Consider the following 13232-nt stretch of genomic DNA (forward strand, 5'->3'; position numbering starts at 1 on the left):
CTTCAAACATCACATTAAACTTTGGACCTGCAAAGCAAATGTATCTGAAGATTCAAACACGAACTTCGTATGCCCCTAACTAGGGACCTGCGCAGCAGACCTTGTTCGGCCAATTAAGCAAAGGTAAGTCCTATCCTACTGAATAAGCTAATATCGATTTTTTAAGTAATCCAAGTTCATCTTGCCAGGGACAAGATAGTACTTAAATATTGATAACTCATGTTTAAGCTGCGATTACTGATTTCACTTCTATAACCTGTAGTAAAATGAAGCATGCGTCGATTGATTCCTAATGCTCCATTCGAGGAGAATAGAAGCGACCTCGTTCAAATTGTCCGTAGTGGACGTCTAAATTCCCTCTTGAAGAACACGTAAATACAATACTCGAGCCAATGGCCTTCCTTAAAACCAATTAGTTTAGGTATTGACCTATAGTCGAAATCAACCACACAAAATCGGTCTACGCCTATAAATTTGCCTTGTTATAATTAGCCGAAGCGTGTCGAACTGCCTTACAAAGCAATCATTTCATATATATATATATTGTTAAATTTTTATTTTTTTTTCCAGAATATTCAGTTCAGATCACGTAGAAAAAATCAACCTATCCGACAGAGCAGGTCTTATCCTGATCTATCAGAATACGATTGAACCGAGGTTTAGTAAGCAGGCACATTTTAATTAGGCAACTGTGAAAACGCTAATACTAATCTATAGATAATATTTTTCTTTAGTATTTCTGGGACAACAAAGGCGCGGCCCTGGAAGTTTTAAGTAAACAGCTAGCGGATTAGACCTGTACATTCGATTTCATATATGAAGAGCTCGCGAAGATTCCCGGTGTCGAAATCCACATCACCATGCTATCGTTGTAAGGCCATATATATATATATATATATATATATATATTGACCTAGCACAAAATCATCTCATATATAAGGCCATAATTGCAAAAAAGCAGCAGATATGGTTCTTAGCATAATACAACACTTCGAAATGATACGTATCTATACTTGATTCTTTTTTTACGAACCTGTTTCCAAATAGCGTGAAGAACGATCGCGTGTCGCTGCCACCCAGCGCCTAGTACCTGAAACAAAAAAACAAATAGGTAACTTACCTACATTAATAGAAGATCAACTCTGTTGGTAACGTTAGCACCCCAGCCAATCAGATCCCGACCTTCCCGAGAAGTGATTATATTGACGTCCTCGCACACTCGTTATAATTATTGCGCAACGTTATTTTCTAGGTATTCAAATTAACGATAACTTATTAACGAAGTGGGTCGAGGCGAACCATACGATGGCGGTGTTAAAGTTACGAATCGATACGGTTCCATATTGGCACATTTATCGAGCCATGAAATATAGAAAAGCTGCAGGTGTAAATTTACTTTGTTTGTATGATCAATGCTTCGAGCTGACAAGCAGCTCCCGTTGGCGCCCTCGATTGTTTTGATCAGTTGTTTTTTTTCAAGGTTAGAATTGTAGTGACATTTTCGGTAATACTGGCACCATGCATGGGGAACGGCTAGAATGAACGCGCTACCTTTCGTTATGTACTTCTATTCCTTAAATGGCAATGGCTAGCGCGCTCGTGCTTCCGAGTCGCTGCCTTTGTAACCTGTCGCCTTATAAGTCATTTTATTAGTCGGTTCCGGTGTGTCGGATATCGGGAAGCGGAAATCCTGTTAGGCTACAGATCAGCCAACGTCGTATTACAGTTCGGGCAATGTTCAACGAACTGTGTAAAACAATGTTTTATCCTATGTATTTGATTAGGGAAGCAGCAAATAGCTTGCCTCTACTTAACTATACCATGTACCCATTGAACTATGCACAAGCGAAGGGATCTTGTGCTCTCGTAGAAAAGTGACAGGGGAAAAAATGCTTTCGTGTACAATACGTAACGTTATCATTTGCTAACTAAGCCAACTGGTCCCTGAGAAATGGTGCACGATGTTATCATAACGTGGCTAAGGTCTTTCTATATCATCGGCGTAAATTATGATGTCGATATCCGGACCTGCTTACGTGTAACTAGTAGCTAGGCGGCTCTATGTGCAAAACATAAATAACGGCTTTAATATAATATAATATTGAAAACGCGACGATAAGCTATCGTTAATTCGAACGCGGAGTGTATATACAGTAGATAAACCGCCACTAGACTGCAATAGCTTCTTCCGGATTTTCTGATGCACGACAGCTTCCACTGCATATTTCCGATCCAAATAGAACACTTTGGGAGCTGCTGAAGGACTAGAAGATAAAGACTTCGACGCCTCAGAAACTGGCAGCTTATAAAACCGGTAGACAAATTACTCCTCGTAGACGAGACCCTGCCTCTTGGTGCCTAGGAAATTTTCCGTAGATTTTCGTACTACAGCATCAAATGTTCTTTGCTCGTTCTTAACAGACCAAGTGTATTCTAAAATTGGGCTAATTTGAAAGTTCGCCCGGGTCTAATAGCTAAAGAAATATAACAGACATAGATGCACGTATGGAAAATTCTAGCGAAGATTTATATATGCGAACTGGACTTTTTCGCCTAAGCATCTCAATCTACTTGGCTGAGAGATTTTTTGACGTTCAAATATATTTTCGGTATGCCGACTATAATCATTTGGCATGTATGTGAGATATACAAATCCCTTGACAATCCCCACCCTTATTTTCTGTTGTATAAAATTAACTTTGCTTACGGATGGATAGCAAACAATTGTATTGATCACAGCGTCCGGCTCAATTTAAGACGCCATCTAAAGGACTGTTTTCCAGTCGGTCAGTCAGTCAGTCAGTCAGTCTGTCTGTCTGTCTAACGTTTTTTTTTTAAGTTTTTTTCCTATATCTTGTAATCTGCGAAATGTCGGGCCTTCCTCGAACAGCATGATGTTGTCATCAATTGCTCTCAAGCAATTACCGCCGTTGCAAATTTACCTCATATATTCGTAGGGAAAATGGTAATAAAACGGACCGTATTGTTTTCCAGGAATCGTTATATTGGCCTGTGTTAGGCTTTCAATTTAAATAGCTACGCATACAACAGTTGAATCGAATACTGCTAGACCTGGTCAAAGACTAAGCGCTTAGATTGAACGCGAATTAAGAAAACTCTTGATAGGTCTATGGTATCGATAATGCACGTAACAATGCTAGATTGCTTTTTTCAGGACTGTGCTAAGTGTCTGATCGACGCCTGACCGGCCCATTTCGAGTCGGCCAGACCAACTTATTTCACAATGTCTCAGAAACAGAGTTAATGTGTCCGCCTCGACCGAAAACGGACATCCAAAGGGCGTGCGTAGACCGAGTCCGTCTCTGGCCAACGCCAAATAACCATGTATAAATTGAAAACGGACCCCATTGTTCGATGAACAATCAATCTCAATGCGTATGTTGGAACAGTGCACTGAAAGCGTAACGCAACATTCGCGCTATTAAAAGAACATGAAGTGATTTGTTGGAAATCGTTTCTTCAGGAAGATGTAATCAGCACGTGTTTTAATGTCCGTATCTTACTCTGCGTTTAGCATTGTTGTCTATGAAAACTGCGCGCATTTAAACAATGCGTTAAACGGCTTGCGTACCAGGCAACAGTGCGCTGGACCGCTGATCATTATACTAGCAGGCTCCTTTTCAAAACGAGCAACATGTGATAAGATGTTAAAACTTTTGTATCGTTTCTATATAAATATGCTACTGTGTTACAGCATCAGCTACGAGCGTAATTTTTTAGAGCTTTTTAAATTTCCCGGCTATTCAATATCTTCTGACCGATTGGAAATAAACAGGAATACTCACAACGCCATTGCACTGTATCCTCTACTTGTTCGTTGTTCATAGTTTTAGAATTGCAAAAAACTTCGTTCCCTCGGTCAGCCTATTGCCAGAACTCTCTTAGTTTTGGCTTACTTCAGAAAAATCTCTTCATATCCTGTCGACGCCATCACTCCAAAATCTTCTCTCCTTCATTACGAATTAAACGTTCTAGACCATTTGAATACTCAAACAAATACCGGCAACGTATAATCTTGTAGCGTGGCAGGCACGTTTCTTTTGTAGTGAGACTACGAGAGTATGATTGCTTTTCCTAGTATTGAAGGGGGAAGCAACCAAAGAACTTCAAGTACCCCCCCGCCCCCCATTCCCTGTTCTAGCAAACTCATAGCGCCTAGTTCCAATAGTTGGAAGGTGACAAGCGGGACCCAGCCAAGGCGTCCGCTGCTTGTAGTTTCTCTAGTTCGCTTGCCGAGCGTAATGCGCTGATTGCGATGCACAATATGCGCGCAATGAGATTTCGTCTCAATGCGAACTCGCTTAGTCCGCTCTGGTAAAGCTTAAATGTTCCCGTAGAGTATGCTGCCTACTCCTTTCTAAAGGCTGGAAGTTGTGCTATTGTGGGTTAGTGTGCGACAGGTAAGTTAGCCAGCCACAGTGTAGAGTATGCGCGCGCGTCGAAATACGCATAGAATTGAACGAGAACTAAATAGAGTAGAGACCTCCGTATCCAGGTCGTACGTCCCGAAGTCACTCATAGTTCAGACGTCCTCTCGGTCGACGGGCCTTGTGCTTGTGAACGAGCAAGTTAGACGAAATAACGTTTAGGTCGAGGTAACGAAGACCAGGTCGTGGCGAGCATCGATCTTACCGCAGTTTTTGGAACGGGTGGTTCTTCTCTCCTAACCACTTTGGAAGATGACGATCCCTTTTGTTAATTTAAAGAGACAGGCGTTAGCTACTATCTCCATGCCCTGTTGGGTATTATGAGGTTTATGAGGGTTATATATGAACCCTGTATAGTTGACTAATAAGCTACGGGGTGGAAGCTTCCGCCGACGGTCGTTAGTCGATCCGCCTATTAGGAAGCCTCGTTTCACAACGCAACGTCAGTATGAAACAATTATAGGCTTAGAAGGGTCTTTGCTTCGTATTTTTTGTCTCGTCAGAGGATGATACTTGCTGTTGTCGTTAATGTAAATTTGGTCTTCCATTTGTCGTCGTTGCTCCACTCCCATCGTTGATAATTGTTTCATCGCCATGAGCGTTATATCAAGTAGAGTTTAACGGTGCATCGTACCTGAACGACCGACAAATGCGTACATGGACGTAATTTTGTATATAATCGCAGCTAATCATCTAGTTAACTGTTTCTATTCTATGAAAGCTATTAACACCCTTGCCGCGTATCTCATTCCGTGCAGCTCCCCCAGTCAGCAGGTTTGTTATCATCTTCTCGTTGAGCTACAGAAGCTTTGTTGTAAACAGTTGTCGATACTTCCTTCGAACAAGATTGGTTCAATCTTCTAGTTCCGGCTGTCGACAACTATACATGTAAAGCGAACGCTGTTGCAGTTATATTAGTGGTTATGATAAGTTCACTGTTGCTTCTTACTCGTTTTGCGCTCATTATAATGTATTCATCACTGCCGCTTATACAGACAAAGGACACACGCGCATTCCTTTATATTATGTTGACAAGTAAAAATCTCGGAACTTCGCTGAACACAGACCTTAAGCACGAAGATGCTCTATATCTACACCTCAAACAAGTTTAGGCAACATTTTCTACTAACGACTGTACCTCCAGCATCCAACCAGTACGCCCAAACTGTCTTTGGTTCCCGGCCATTGTTCCTGCGTTGTTCCTAAAGCGCATATATCTGACCTTCCGGATTTCACTCATGTGCTATTCGCTCGTCTCATTGTAGTCGTTATTATCGTTGAATCGTAAAAAATCGTTGTAGGAAAACCTAAGATCCAATCTCTTGGGTACGTCAGCCCGACACAACGAACACCGTGACATGAATGACAGATCCGTATCGCTTTTAGTAGATAACCATTAGCTTGTGACCAACGCTGGTTCGAATCTCAGAAACAGCGCGTTGTTATTTTGTTTTCACGCCATTTCATAAGCCTGTCGAACAAACCCTAGGTAAAATTAACAGAACCCGCCCCGTCTAGGCCTTCAAGTGGAAATAGGCCTGACTGCTATGTTTAAGGGGTGATTCCCAGTATTTTTTTCGCATAACACGAATCACGGCTGCCTCGATCGCACCATACAGAAAGATGGAGCAGCCGTAAACGAACGGCAGTGAACGAATTAGGGTGAAGAACTGGCTTAGGGGAAACAGTGAACGAATTAGCGACCGATGTGGGCCCGATTATAAGGCGGCCCTGCTACTGTGACGCTCTGAGATGATGCTGCTGCTGCCGCCGCCGCCGTTGCTGCCGTTGTCATCGCATGCAATTGCCATGCATTGGACACGACGTAGCGACGTACCAATGAACGAACGAACGAACAAACCAGCCGAGAAAACTAAAACGAAAACGAAGAAAAAGGGGCAGTTGTGTACGTAACACGCGGCAGAGAATGCTACAGTCGCCGCCACGCAGGCTGAGGCAGCAAGGACAACAGTACCCCTAGTAGATAGTGAAATCGGCGGCAACAGTGGTAGCAGATGACGCCCGCCCGTTTGCCGTAGCCGCTGCTGCTTCTGGCACCATTGCCATCGCTAAAAGAAATACTGAGGCTTGCGGTGCCACAAACCGAGAAGAGAAATCGAGGAGCCGAAGGACCGCTCGGCCGCCTGCAAACCGCTGGCAAAGTGTAGCGGAAGGAAGCATAGCGAAACACAGAGGAATGTGTGGATCGAAGGAGAGTGGAAGAAGGAGAGAACGAGCGCATGCGACTGGGTAAAAGGGACTAGAGGAAAGAGTGGGGCTGGAGCGTCGGAGCGCCTTCTTCCTTTTCTAGAGAAAGGCGTGGAACCGAATGATGTTGAAGGCAACCGGGAATTGTACGGGCAATCACGAGGACGGACAGAGAGACAGCAGCAGCAGCAGCAGCAGCGTAGGAGAAGAAAGAAGAAATGAATCGTAGAGGGAACGAGTTATATTCGTTATTATTGGCAGTTTTAAAGAGAAGTACACGGCCCCCCAAGTAACCCCCTTGAAGCTGCTGGTGGAAGCTATCGTGCCTGCCTCCTGCAGATTCGCTGGCTCCCATTTCCAGTTACCCTATTTCGTTGTGCTCTTCTCTCCTTTGTCGTCTCTCATTGTATCCATCGCGATCCTCTGCCCGCGCCGGCGTTCTGCTACCACTCACGCTTCTCGCCGTCTCCTTCGAACCGAACGGCTTTCAGAATAGTGCCTGTATATCCGTGCGTGTGTATGTGTGTAGGGGGGCGAAAGTGGGGTGGAATCGAAAGGAATACTGGCGGTGACTAGCGTAAGCGGCGTCGGCTTGCGGCGGCATGAAGCCTCGTTCCTATACGAATATGAAATGACTGTGGGGCAAAATAAAAAGGGGGCAAAAAGCAAGGCGATATATATATATATATATATATATATATATATATATATATATATATAGGGGCAGTCGGGAGCAGAGAGGGAATATAACGAAGGACGGGATGGTACGAAGCAAAGCAATGAAGTCTGTGGGAATGGGCTGGAACGGGTTTCGAGGAAGTTATGGTAGAGCACTCAGCAGCGGCATAACCGCTTTGCTAGCGCTGCTGGCGCAATGGCCACCGGCAGAAAAGGAAACGAGGAAGGATAATAGATACGAGTGGCATCGGCTGCGCGTGAGCGGGCACCAACGCTCGTTCGGAAAACGGAATGAAGCGATGGAGCTATGCATTGCTCTGGACCGTCAGAAATCAACGAACGGCAGCCGTAGTATCCTACCCGCAGCGGCTGCTCGAGCAGTTCCTCCAGCGCCTCAATCCATTCCTCACTTCTGCATTGGCTGCCTATCATAGTGAAACAGCAGCGGATAGAGAAGCCGTGGCGCAATGGCGTCACGGTATCGCACCACCATTGCCGCTATTAGTAGTGACGTTGAAAGGAAGGCGAACAACGATCATACACACTGCATCTATATATATATACACACACACACACACATACACACTCAGGAGTCAATACAGCAAAACTCGTCAGCGCTGCTGCCGGCATTGCTGTCATTCATTCAGTCATGAAGATACAGACAAAGGCGATATATGGCTATCTTCATCTGTATACATACACATATACATGTAGATGGATAGACTGATCAATGGAAGAAGGCAAAAGCGAGGTACTGAGACCGATGGAACAGACTGCAAGTGGGAGATATGACGACGGGCAACGATAGATTCGGACAGAAAGCGACCGTTCAATGATGGTTCGAAGCAGGGGAATGGGATTTAAGAAGAATCCAAAACTAATGCAGATTCTTTGCGTCGACAGGCGAAGTCTGCAGGAATAAAGCACTGGCTAAACGATTCACAATATAGGCAGCAGATGATTATGGCCGAACGACATTTTGAAGCCAGAGAATCTTAGTTAAACGGCCGTGCGGGAAGGGTAAATAAATCCTCGTCGTTATGCATGTCCCTTGGAAATTAATTCACAAATGTATTGAAACACATGGGCATATCTAACCATTTTGTAATATAGCAATAATTGAACTAGCTCACAGCACTTCCTTATTTATAGGATTCGGTATAACAATCGACAATTTTCGATTTGTACGTAACCTTGTAAGCCCAATGTGTCTATTAGGGTTTCCGCCATCTTTGATATTCCCCGAGGGACCCCTTCTTCTGATGGCTGTCTGGGTGACGGCTTGTTCGCACCCCAACCGGGATGAGAGGGAGATGCGAATAGTGGCGGCTGGGCAAAGAGGCTGTGGTGTCAAGCGATTGTGCTTGCCTTATCCTTCGTATGGAACGTACCCGTTGTCGATAATCTGTATCAAGCATATTGACTCATTCGAGAAAATTCTGTACATATTTGGGTTTCATCTCCATAGTAGCAGCTGCGAAGCGGAATAATTTGCATTCTCAACGCGTGCCATTCAAGCGAATTAACGGTTACCGAGAGTACTGCAGAAAACCTTTACGTACCAGTGTATCACGACGAGATGCTGGACTGAAACAATTGGCTGATAGGATCCAGCCCAGTTGGCATATCTGATCGCACATCATCAGCAGAAACAAACCTGTCCATGTTACGGTTTTATGGAACCCCAATAAAAGCAGACCCACCAACTAATAGTCCCAATATACAACTGTACTATGACACTCAAATAATAAATGTGTCGTGAAAGCAACTAATTTTTGATGGTACGTTAGGTACGTTGGCTTATTTGTTTTGCGCGCAGAGCACGAGTCTCTGTCAAACGTTATCATAGACAAAAACTTTGTTGCCTTAGAAGTTAGCTTGAAATATTGCTTCTTTGAGTATGCTATTTTCCACATATAAAGAGATAGCTTATATTTTTGTGGGAGGTATGTATAGGAACTGCGAGAAGCTGCCAATTTCATTAATTTTTACTGTCATTGACAGGCTTGAAAAGACTATTGCTCGTTGCGGTTAAATATCCCGTGAGTACTGTTCAACTAGAGGCGGTTCAATCTAATGTTATAAATGTAAATGGAACTTAACAAATCGTTTTCACATCCAAAATAGACTTTTTTTTCGAAAATAAGTTCATGTAACTTGTTCAGGCGTATAGATTTACCGAAGTTTCTTGAATCGTTCAGAACACAGCTAGGTCGATTCATGATGACGGAGCTCGAGTAAAAAAATTTCGTGAACGGAATTTTGACATCAAAAAGAATTCGCGTTTATAAGGCACCCACGAAATGAAAGGAACATTGTAGTTAAGGAAGGTTGTTCGAGTTCGGAAGTTAAGTGTATCAAGTTATACTGAAACAAACCATTTCCAGCCGACGAAAACAGCGTACAAGGTTCGAAAGTGAATTGTTCATTAGAGCTGACCTTAATGCGACGAGGAGTGATGCGTTTGTCGGCATCTGCTCTTCGCTGTCGCATAGACGGTCTAAGTGCGACTCCTTGAATCAGGCTGTTACATCTGTGACGAAAAATAGATTTTCGATGACAGTCAAGTAATAGGTGAGCTTTATTCCGCGCATCTATAAGTAAGACACTGACAAGAAAGCATCAACCAGTATAATACTTCGGCGTATAACATCAAGACAGTGTTATACAATTGCAATAAGGATCTTAGCTGAAGCTATGCCTTCGTCTGATCTTGCGTCGGACGCCTGCCATTTGTGCTTGTCTTCCCAATGTTCCGAGAACGATTAGAGCTCCTCCACAGCAGACCAGATAGAAAATGTATGGTCTTGCTTTTTTATAAAGCTTACTTATAAAGCTTTTTATAAACGCGGTGCGTATTCTTCGTCGGATCAATGAATGGTTGTCCAAAAACTATTTTTGTTAGATGAAAAACTGGCTGGTATAACTTGTTAGGTTATAGGTAGTGCACCGAAAAATCACTACGTGTCCTACTAAATAATTATCGATCACTTGCTTGAAATCAATGATGGTACTTTTCCATTCTAAAATTTTAAAGGTCGAAGGCCAACTCTAGAAGTTCCATCGGGTGTCGTACTTGTCCTGCATAGTAACGAATCTGTCGTACAAAAATAGATTTCGACACCAAACTACTACAGCAAAATTGTTACATAGATTACCCGCGGCATTTAAAAACAATCTGTGAATTTTCTGTATCGAAGAATGCCCATCGTGCTCAGGCTTATCTACTCTATAATCAAAATCATCGCCAGATGTAAGTCACGTTGAATTCTTTCACGGATGTCTCATTCGTTGACCTGTTTCGTTGTTTGCTGAACTGCGGACTACTCAATGAATAGGCCGTCAGTGACGGAAATAGTCAGGTTGGTATATAGTCGTTGTATCGGCAATAGTTCGTCTACCGTATCCCACATATAGGCGGCCGCCGTATAGTTCTTTGGAAAATAATCACGTTCGTCGCTCGCTCAGGTGGCTCTCGAACAGAGATACAGCTATAGAAGGAATATCAAGGCGCATCTATGCTAATGAATTGTACTCTATTACGATTTTTTTTTAAATGAAAAAATTGTAATGAATGGGTTTATAGATTCTGGAAAAATTATGCCTCAACCGATGGATAACATTGGATTAGCATTAAAGTATGTATTAATGGTTACGGTTCGTCTTGTCACACGAACCGGGGTGAACTACTCGTTTATATTCGAAGATTGACCAGGATACAGGAAGGGAAGGCGGGATTGAGCTGCTGGAAGTGATGAGAAAGTGCTACCGTTAACAACCGTAGTGGTTTTTGACTCGCTAGAGATGGAGCGTCAACCGGGGATACGTTCGTTCTAGTCGACTTACCAAATGAAATTATATAAATGTCTCGATTCGTCGATGGCGCACAGTCTCTGACGGCGATCCTAAGCTGCAAGCAAAAAAAGCAACGTGCACAGTAAGGAAATGAAGGTTACCATCAGCTCATGAAAAAAGCATAACCTGAGCGGTACCGTATTACTGCTGGAACAAAACGCCAGACAATAACTATACAAGATTGAACCCAATAGGCTAAAATATATGTGGAGGGAAGTATACATGCTAGGCAGAAGGTTATCAAGCCTAGTTATTACACAGTCACATGTATATATATTTGCTACGTGTTTGTATCGTATGTAACTAAACAGGTATAGACTGGCCCTTTTATCTTGTACTATTTGCTTAACCTACCTAAATGACTTGTAAAGCTAAAGCAAGGCAATACACGAGAAGCTCTCTAGTCTGTTTAACTCGTAACGGTTGTAGTTTTTCGTCACAAAGTTTAAATGATGGCAAAGATGCGACCTACAAGCGAAAACGTTAAAGAAGGTAAAGCGCGGAAAGGAGCAAGAAATATAAATTACTGTTACACTTACACTTGAGAAAGCGGAATAGGATATAAGGTTTTCAGAGGGGCCGAGACTCAGAAAGGGGTAGTGTTGGGGTCTCAAACGACGTCTGTGGCAGTGACGGCCGCAATGGTGATGTCAGCAGCGGCCGCGGCGATAACAACGACGGCGGCAGCGCGGGGCTTTGTAAGCGAAGCAGCTCAGAATGGCCATACGGGGCTGAATTGCCTGCGCTGAATGCACGTTCGAACGTCTGCGTGTGTAACTGTATACACTTGTATGCTCGCCATATTGTGCATGAACGAGTGTGAAGTACGGATAGCCAACGCTACTATCGCGTAGCCATTGGCCGGCACTATTCAAAGAAGGGATAAAGGGACAGGAACAGAGTGGCGACACAGAGGGAGAAAGTGATGATCGTTCGATTTTTGACTGTTTTCGCGCACTAGTACTACCTCTTATTTTTCTTCTTATTCTTCTTGTTTTTCTATTTAACATCGGTCTGTTCTTCTGCTGATTTCGACCCCTCTCCGCCCCCTGCTTCTCCTCTCGATCACATTCACCCCTATATCTTTTATTTGGACACATCTCTCATATGCCCCCCTTCCTATTTCTTTTCTTGAGTTGTGCCGCGTGCGCTACATTACAACAACAATACAATCCAGCACCGTCTCTTCGGCCGGTACTGCGCACGGGACGGGAGTCTTGAGAAAGCGAAATAGACGTATGCACAAATAGCAGCGCTGGTTGCACGCCTTTCGTCACATCGTCATTCGATGATCTGGGGTAGCTGGGGCCCATGATGACAGCTGACTTTTGTCCTGTTTTTCCCTCTCTAGGCTGGTTCCCGTATGTAGGTGTCTATAAAGAAGGCTCACATGCGTCCATTCTCACATATGTCCCTTTTGTGAAAAGCTAGTGTACTCATACAGAAAATATACCATAAACTTGTTCGATATGTTTTAGCGATTCGAAGGCCAGGACATAATGGGTGATCAACGCAGCCCTTTAGGATTGTGTATGAAGTATAATTCTCTTTAGCGTAGATTAGGGTTTTTGGTTTTCTATTCAGGTTGTAGCTCGAATTACAATCCAAGTCTAGATATTTGATATGAAGGGACAAATTAAAATATAGGTAAATTGCTAACAGTGTTACAATCGATAGAAATCAATATTGTGAGTTATAAAAGGCGCGGTACTGGATAGGGCTCTATCAAAATGAGGTAAAATCATGTGTTATAATGATAGTTAATGCTGGTAACAAATAGTAGCGTATTTATGCAATCTAATTTAAGAAGCCGCTGCGCATTGCCTCTTGACGTTGTTCTAGCTGTTAAACAATATTGGCTTTTGCCGGATCTTCTTTCTGCATCGATCCTCCCCCGGCACGCTCTCTTCACCTAAAGAACTTGGTCGGCTCGGTTTATGTATGAGTGAGTGCGCTCCTGAGCATAGGGGAAAAGAACGACAAAAATCGAGGAGCAACGATGTCGAGAATGCAAAGAAAGGACAAGAGGCAGAATTATATATA

At 43.3% G+C, this 13232-nt stretch overlaps 1 protein-coding gene across 9 annotated transcripts in view; it reads right to left on the minus strand.

The window, feature by feature from the left end:
- LOC111247462 (uncharacterized) overlaps positions 1–13232 on the minus strand; it is an 83923-nt gene that overhangs the window by 57938 nt on the left and 12753 nt on the right. For 7 of the 9 annotated variants that reach the window (XM_086985147.1, XM_086985149.1, XM_086985148.1 and 4 more), the window contains 2 exons: positions 11181–11244; positions 1034–1090 (listed from right to left, as the gene is read on the minus strand). The gene's annotated coding sequence lies outside the window, so the exon portion shown is untranslated. The remainder of the gene's footprint in view (positions 1–1033; positions 1091–11180; positions 11245–13232) is intronic. The other 2 variants (XM_086985146.1, XM_022798386.2) reach the window with 1 other exon arrangement.

The sequence above is a fragment of the Varroa destructor genome, unplaced genomic scaffold, assembly GCF_002443255.2.
Source record: "Varroa destructor unplaced genomic scaffold, Vdes_3.0 BEIS01000003.1, whole genome shotgun sequence".
Taxonomy (NCBI): Eukaryota; Metazoa; Arthropoda; class Arachnida; order Mesostigmata; family Varroidae; genus Varroa; species Varroa destructor.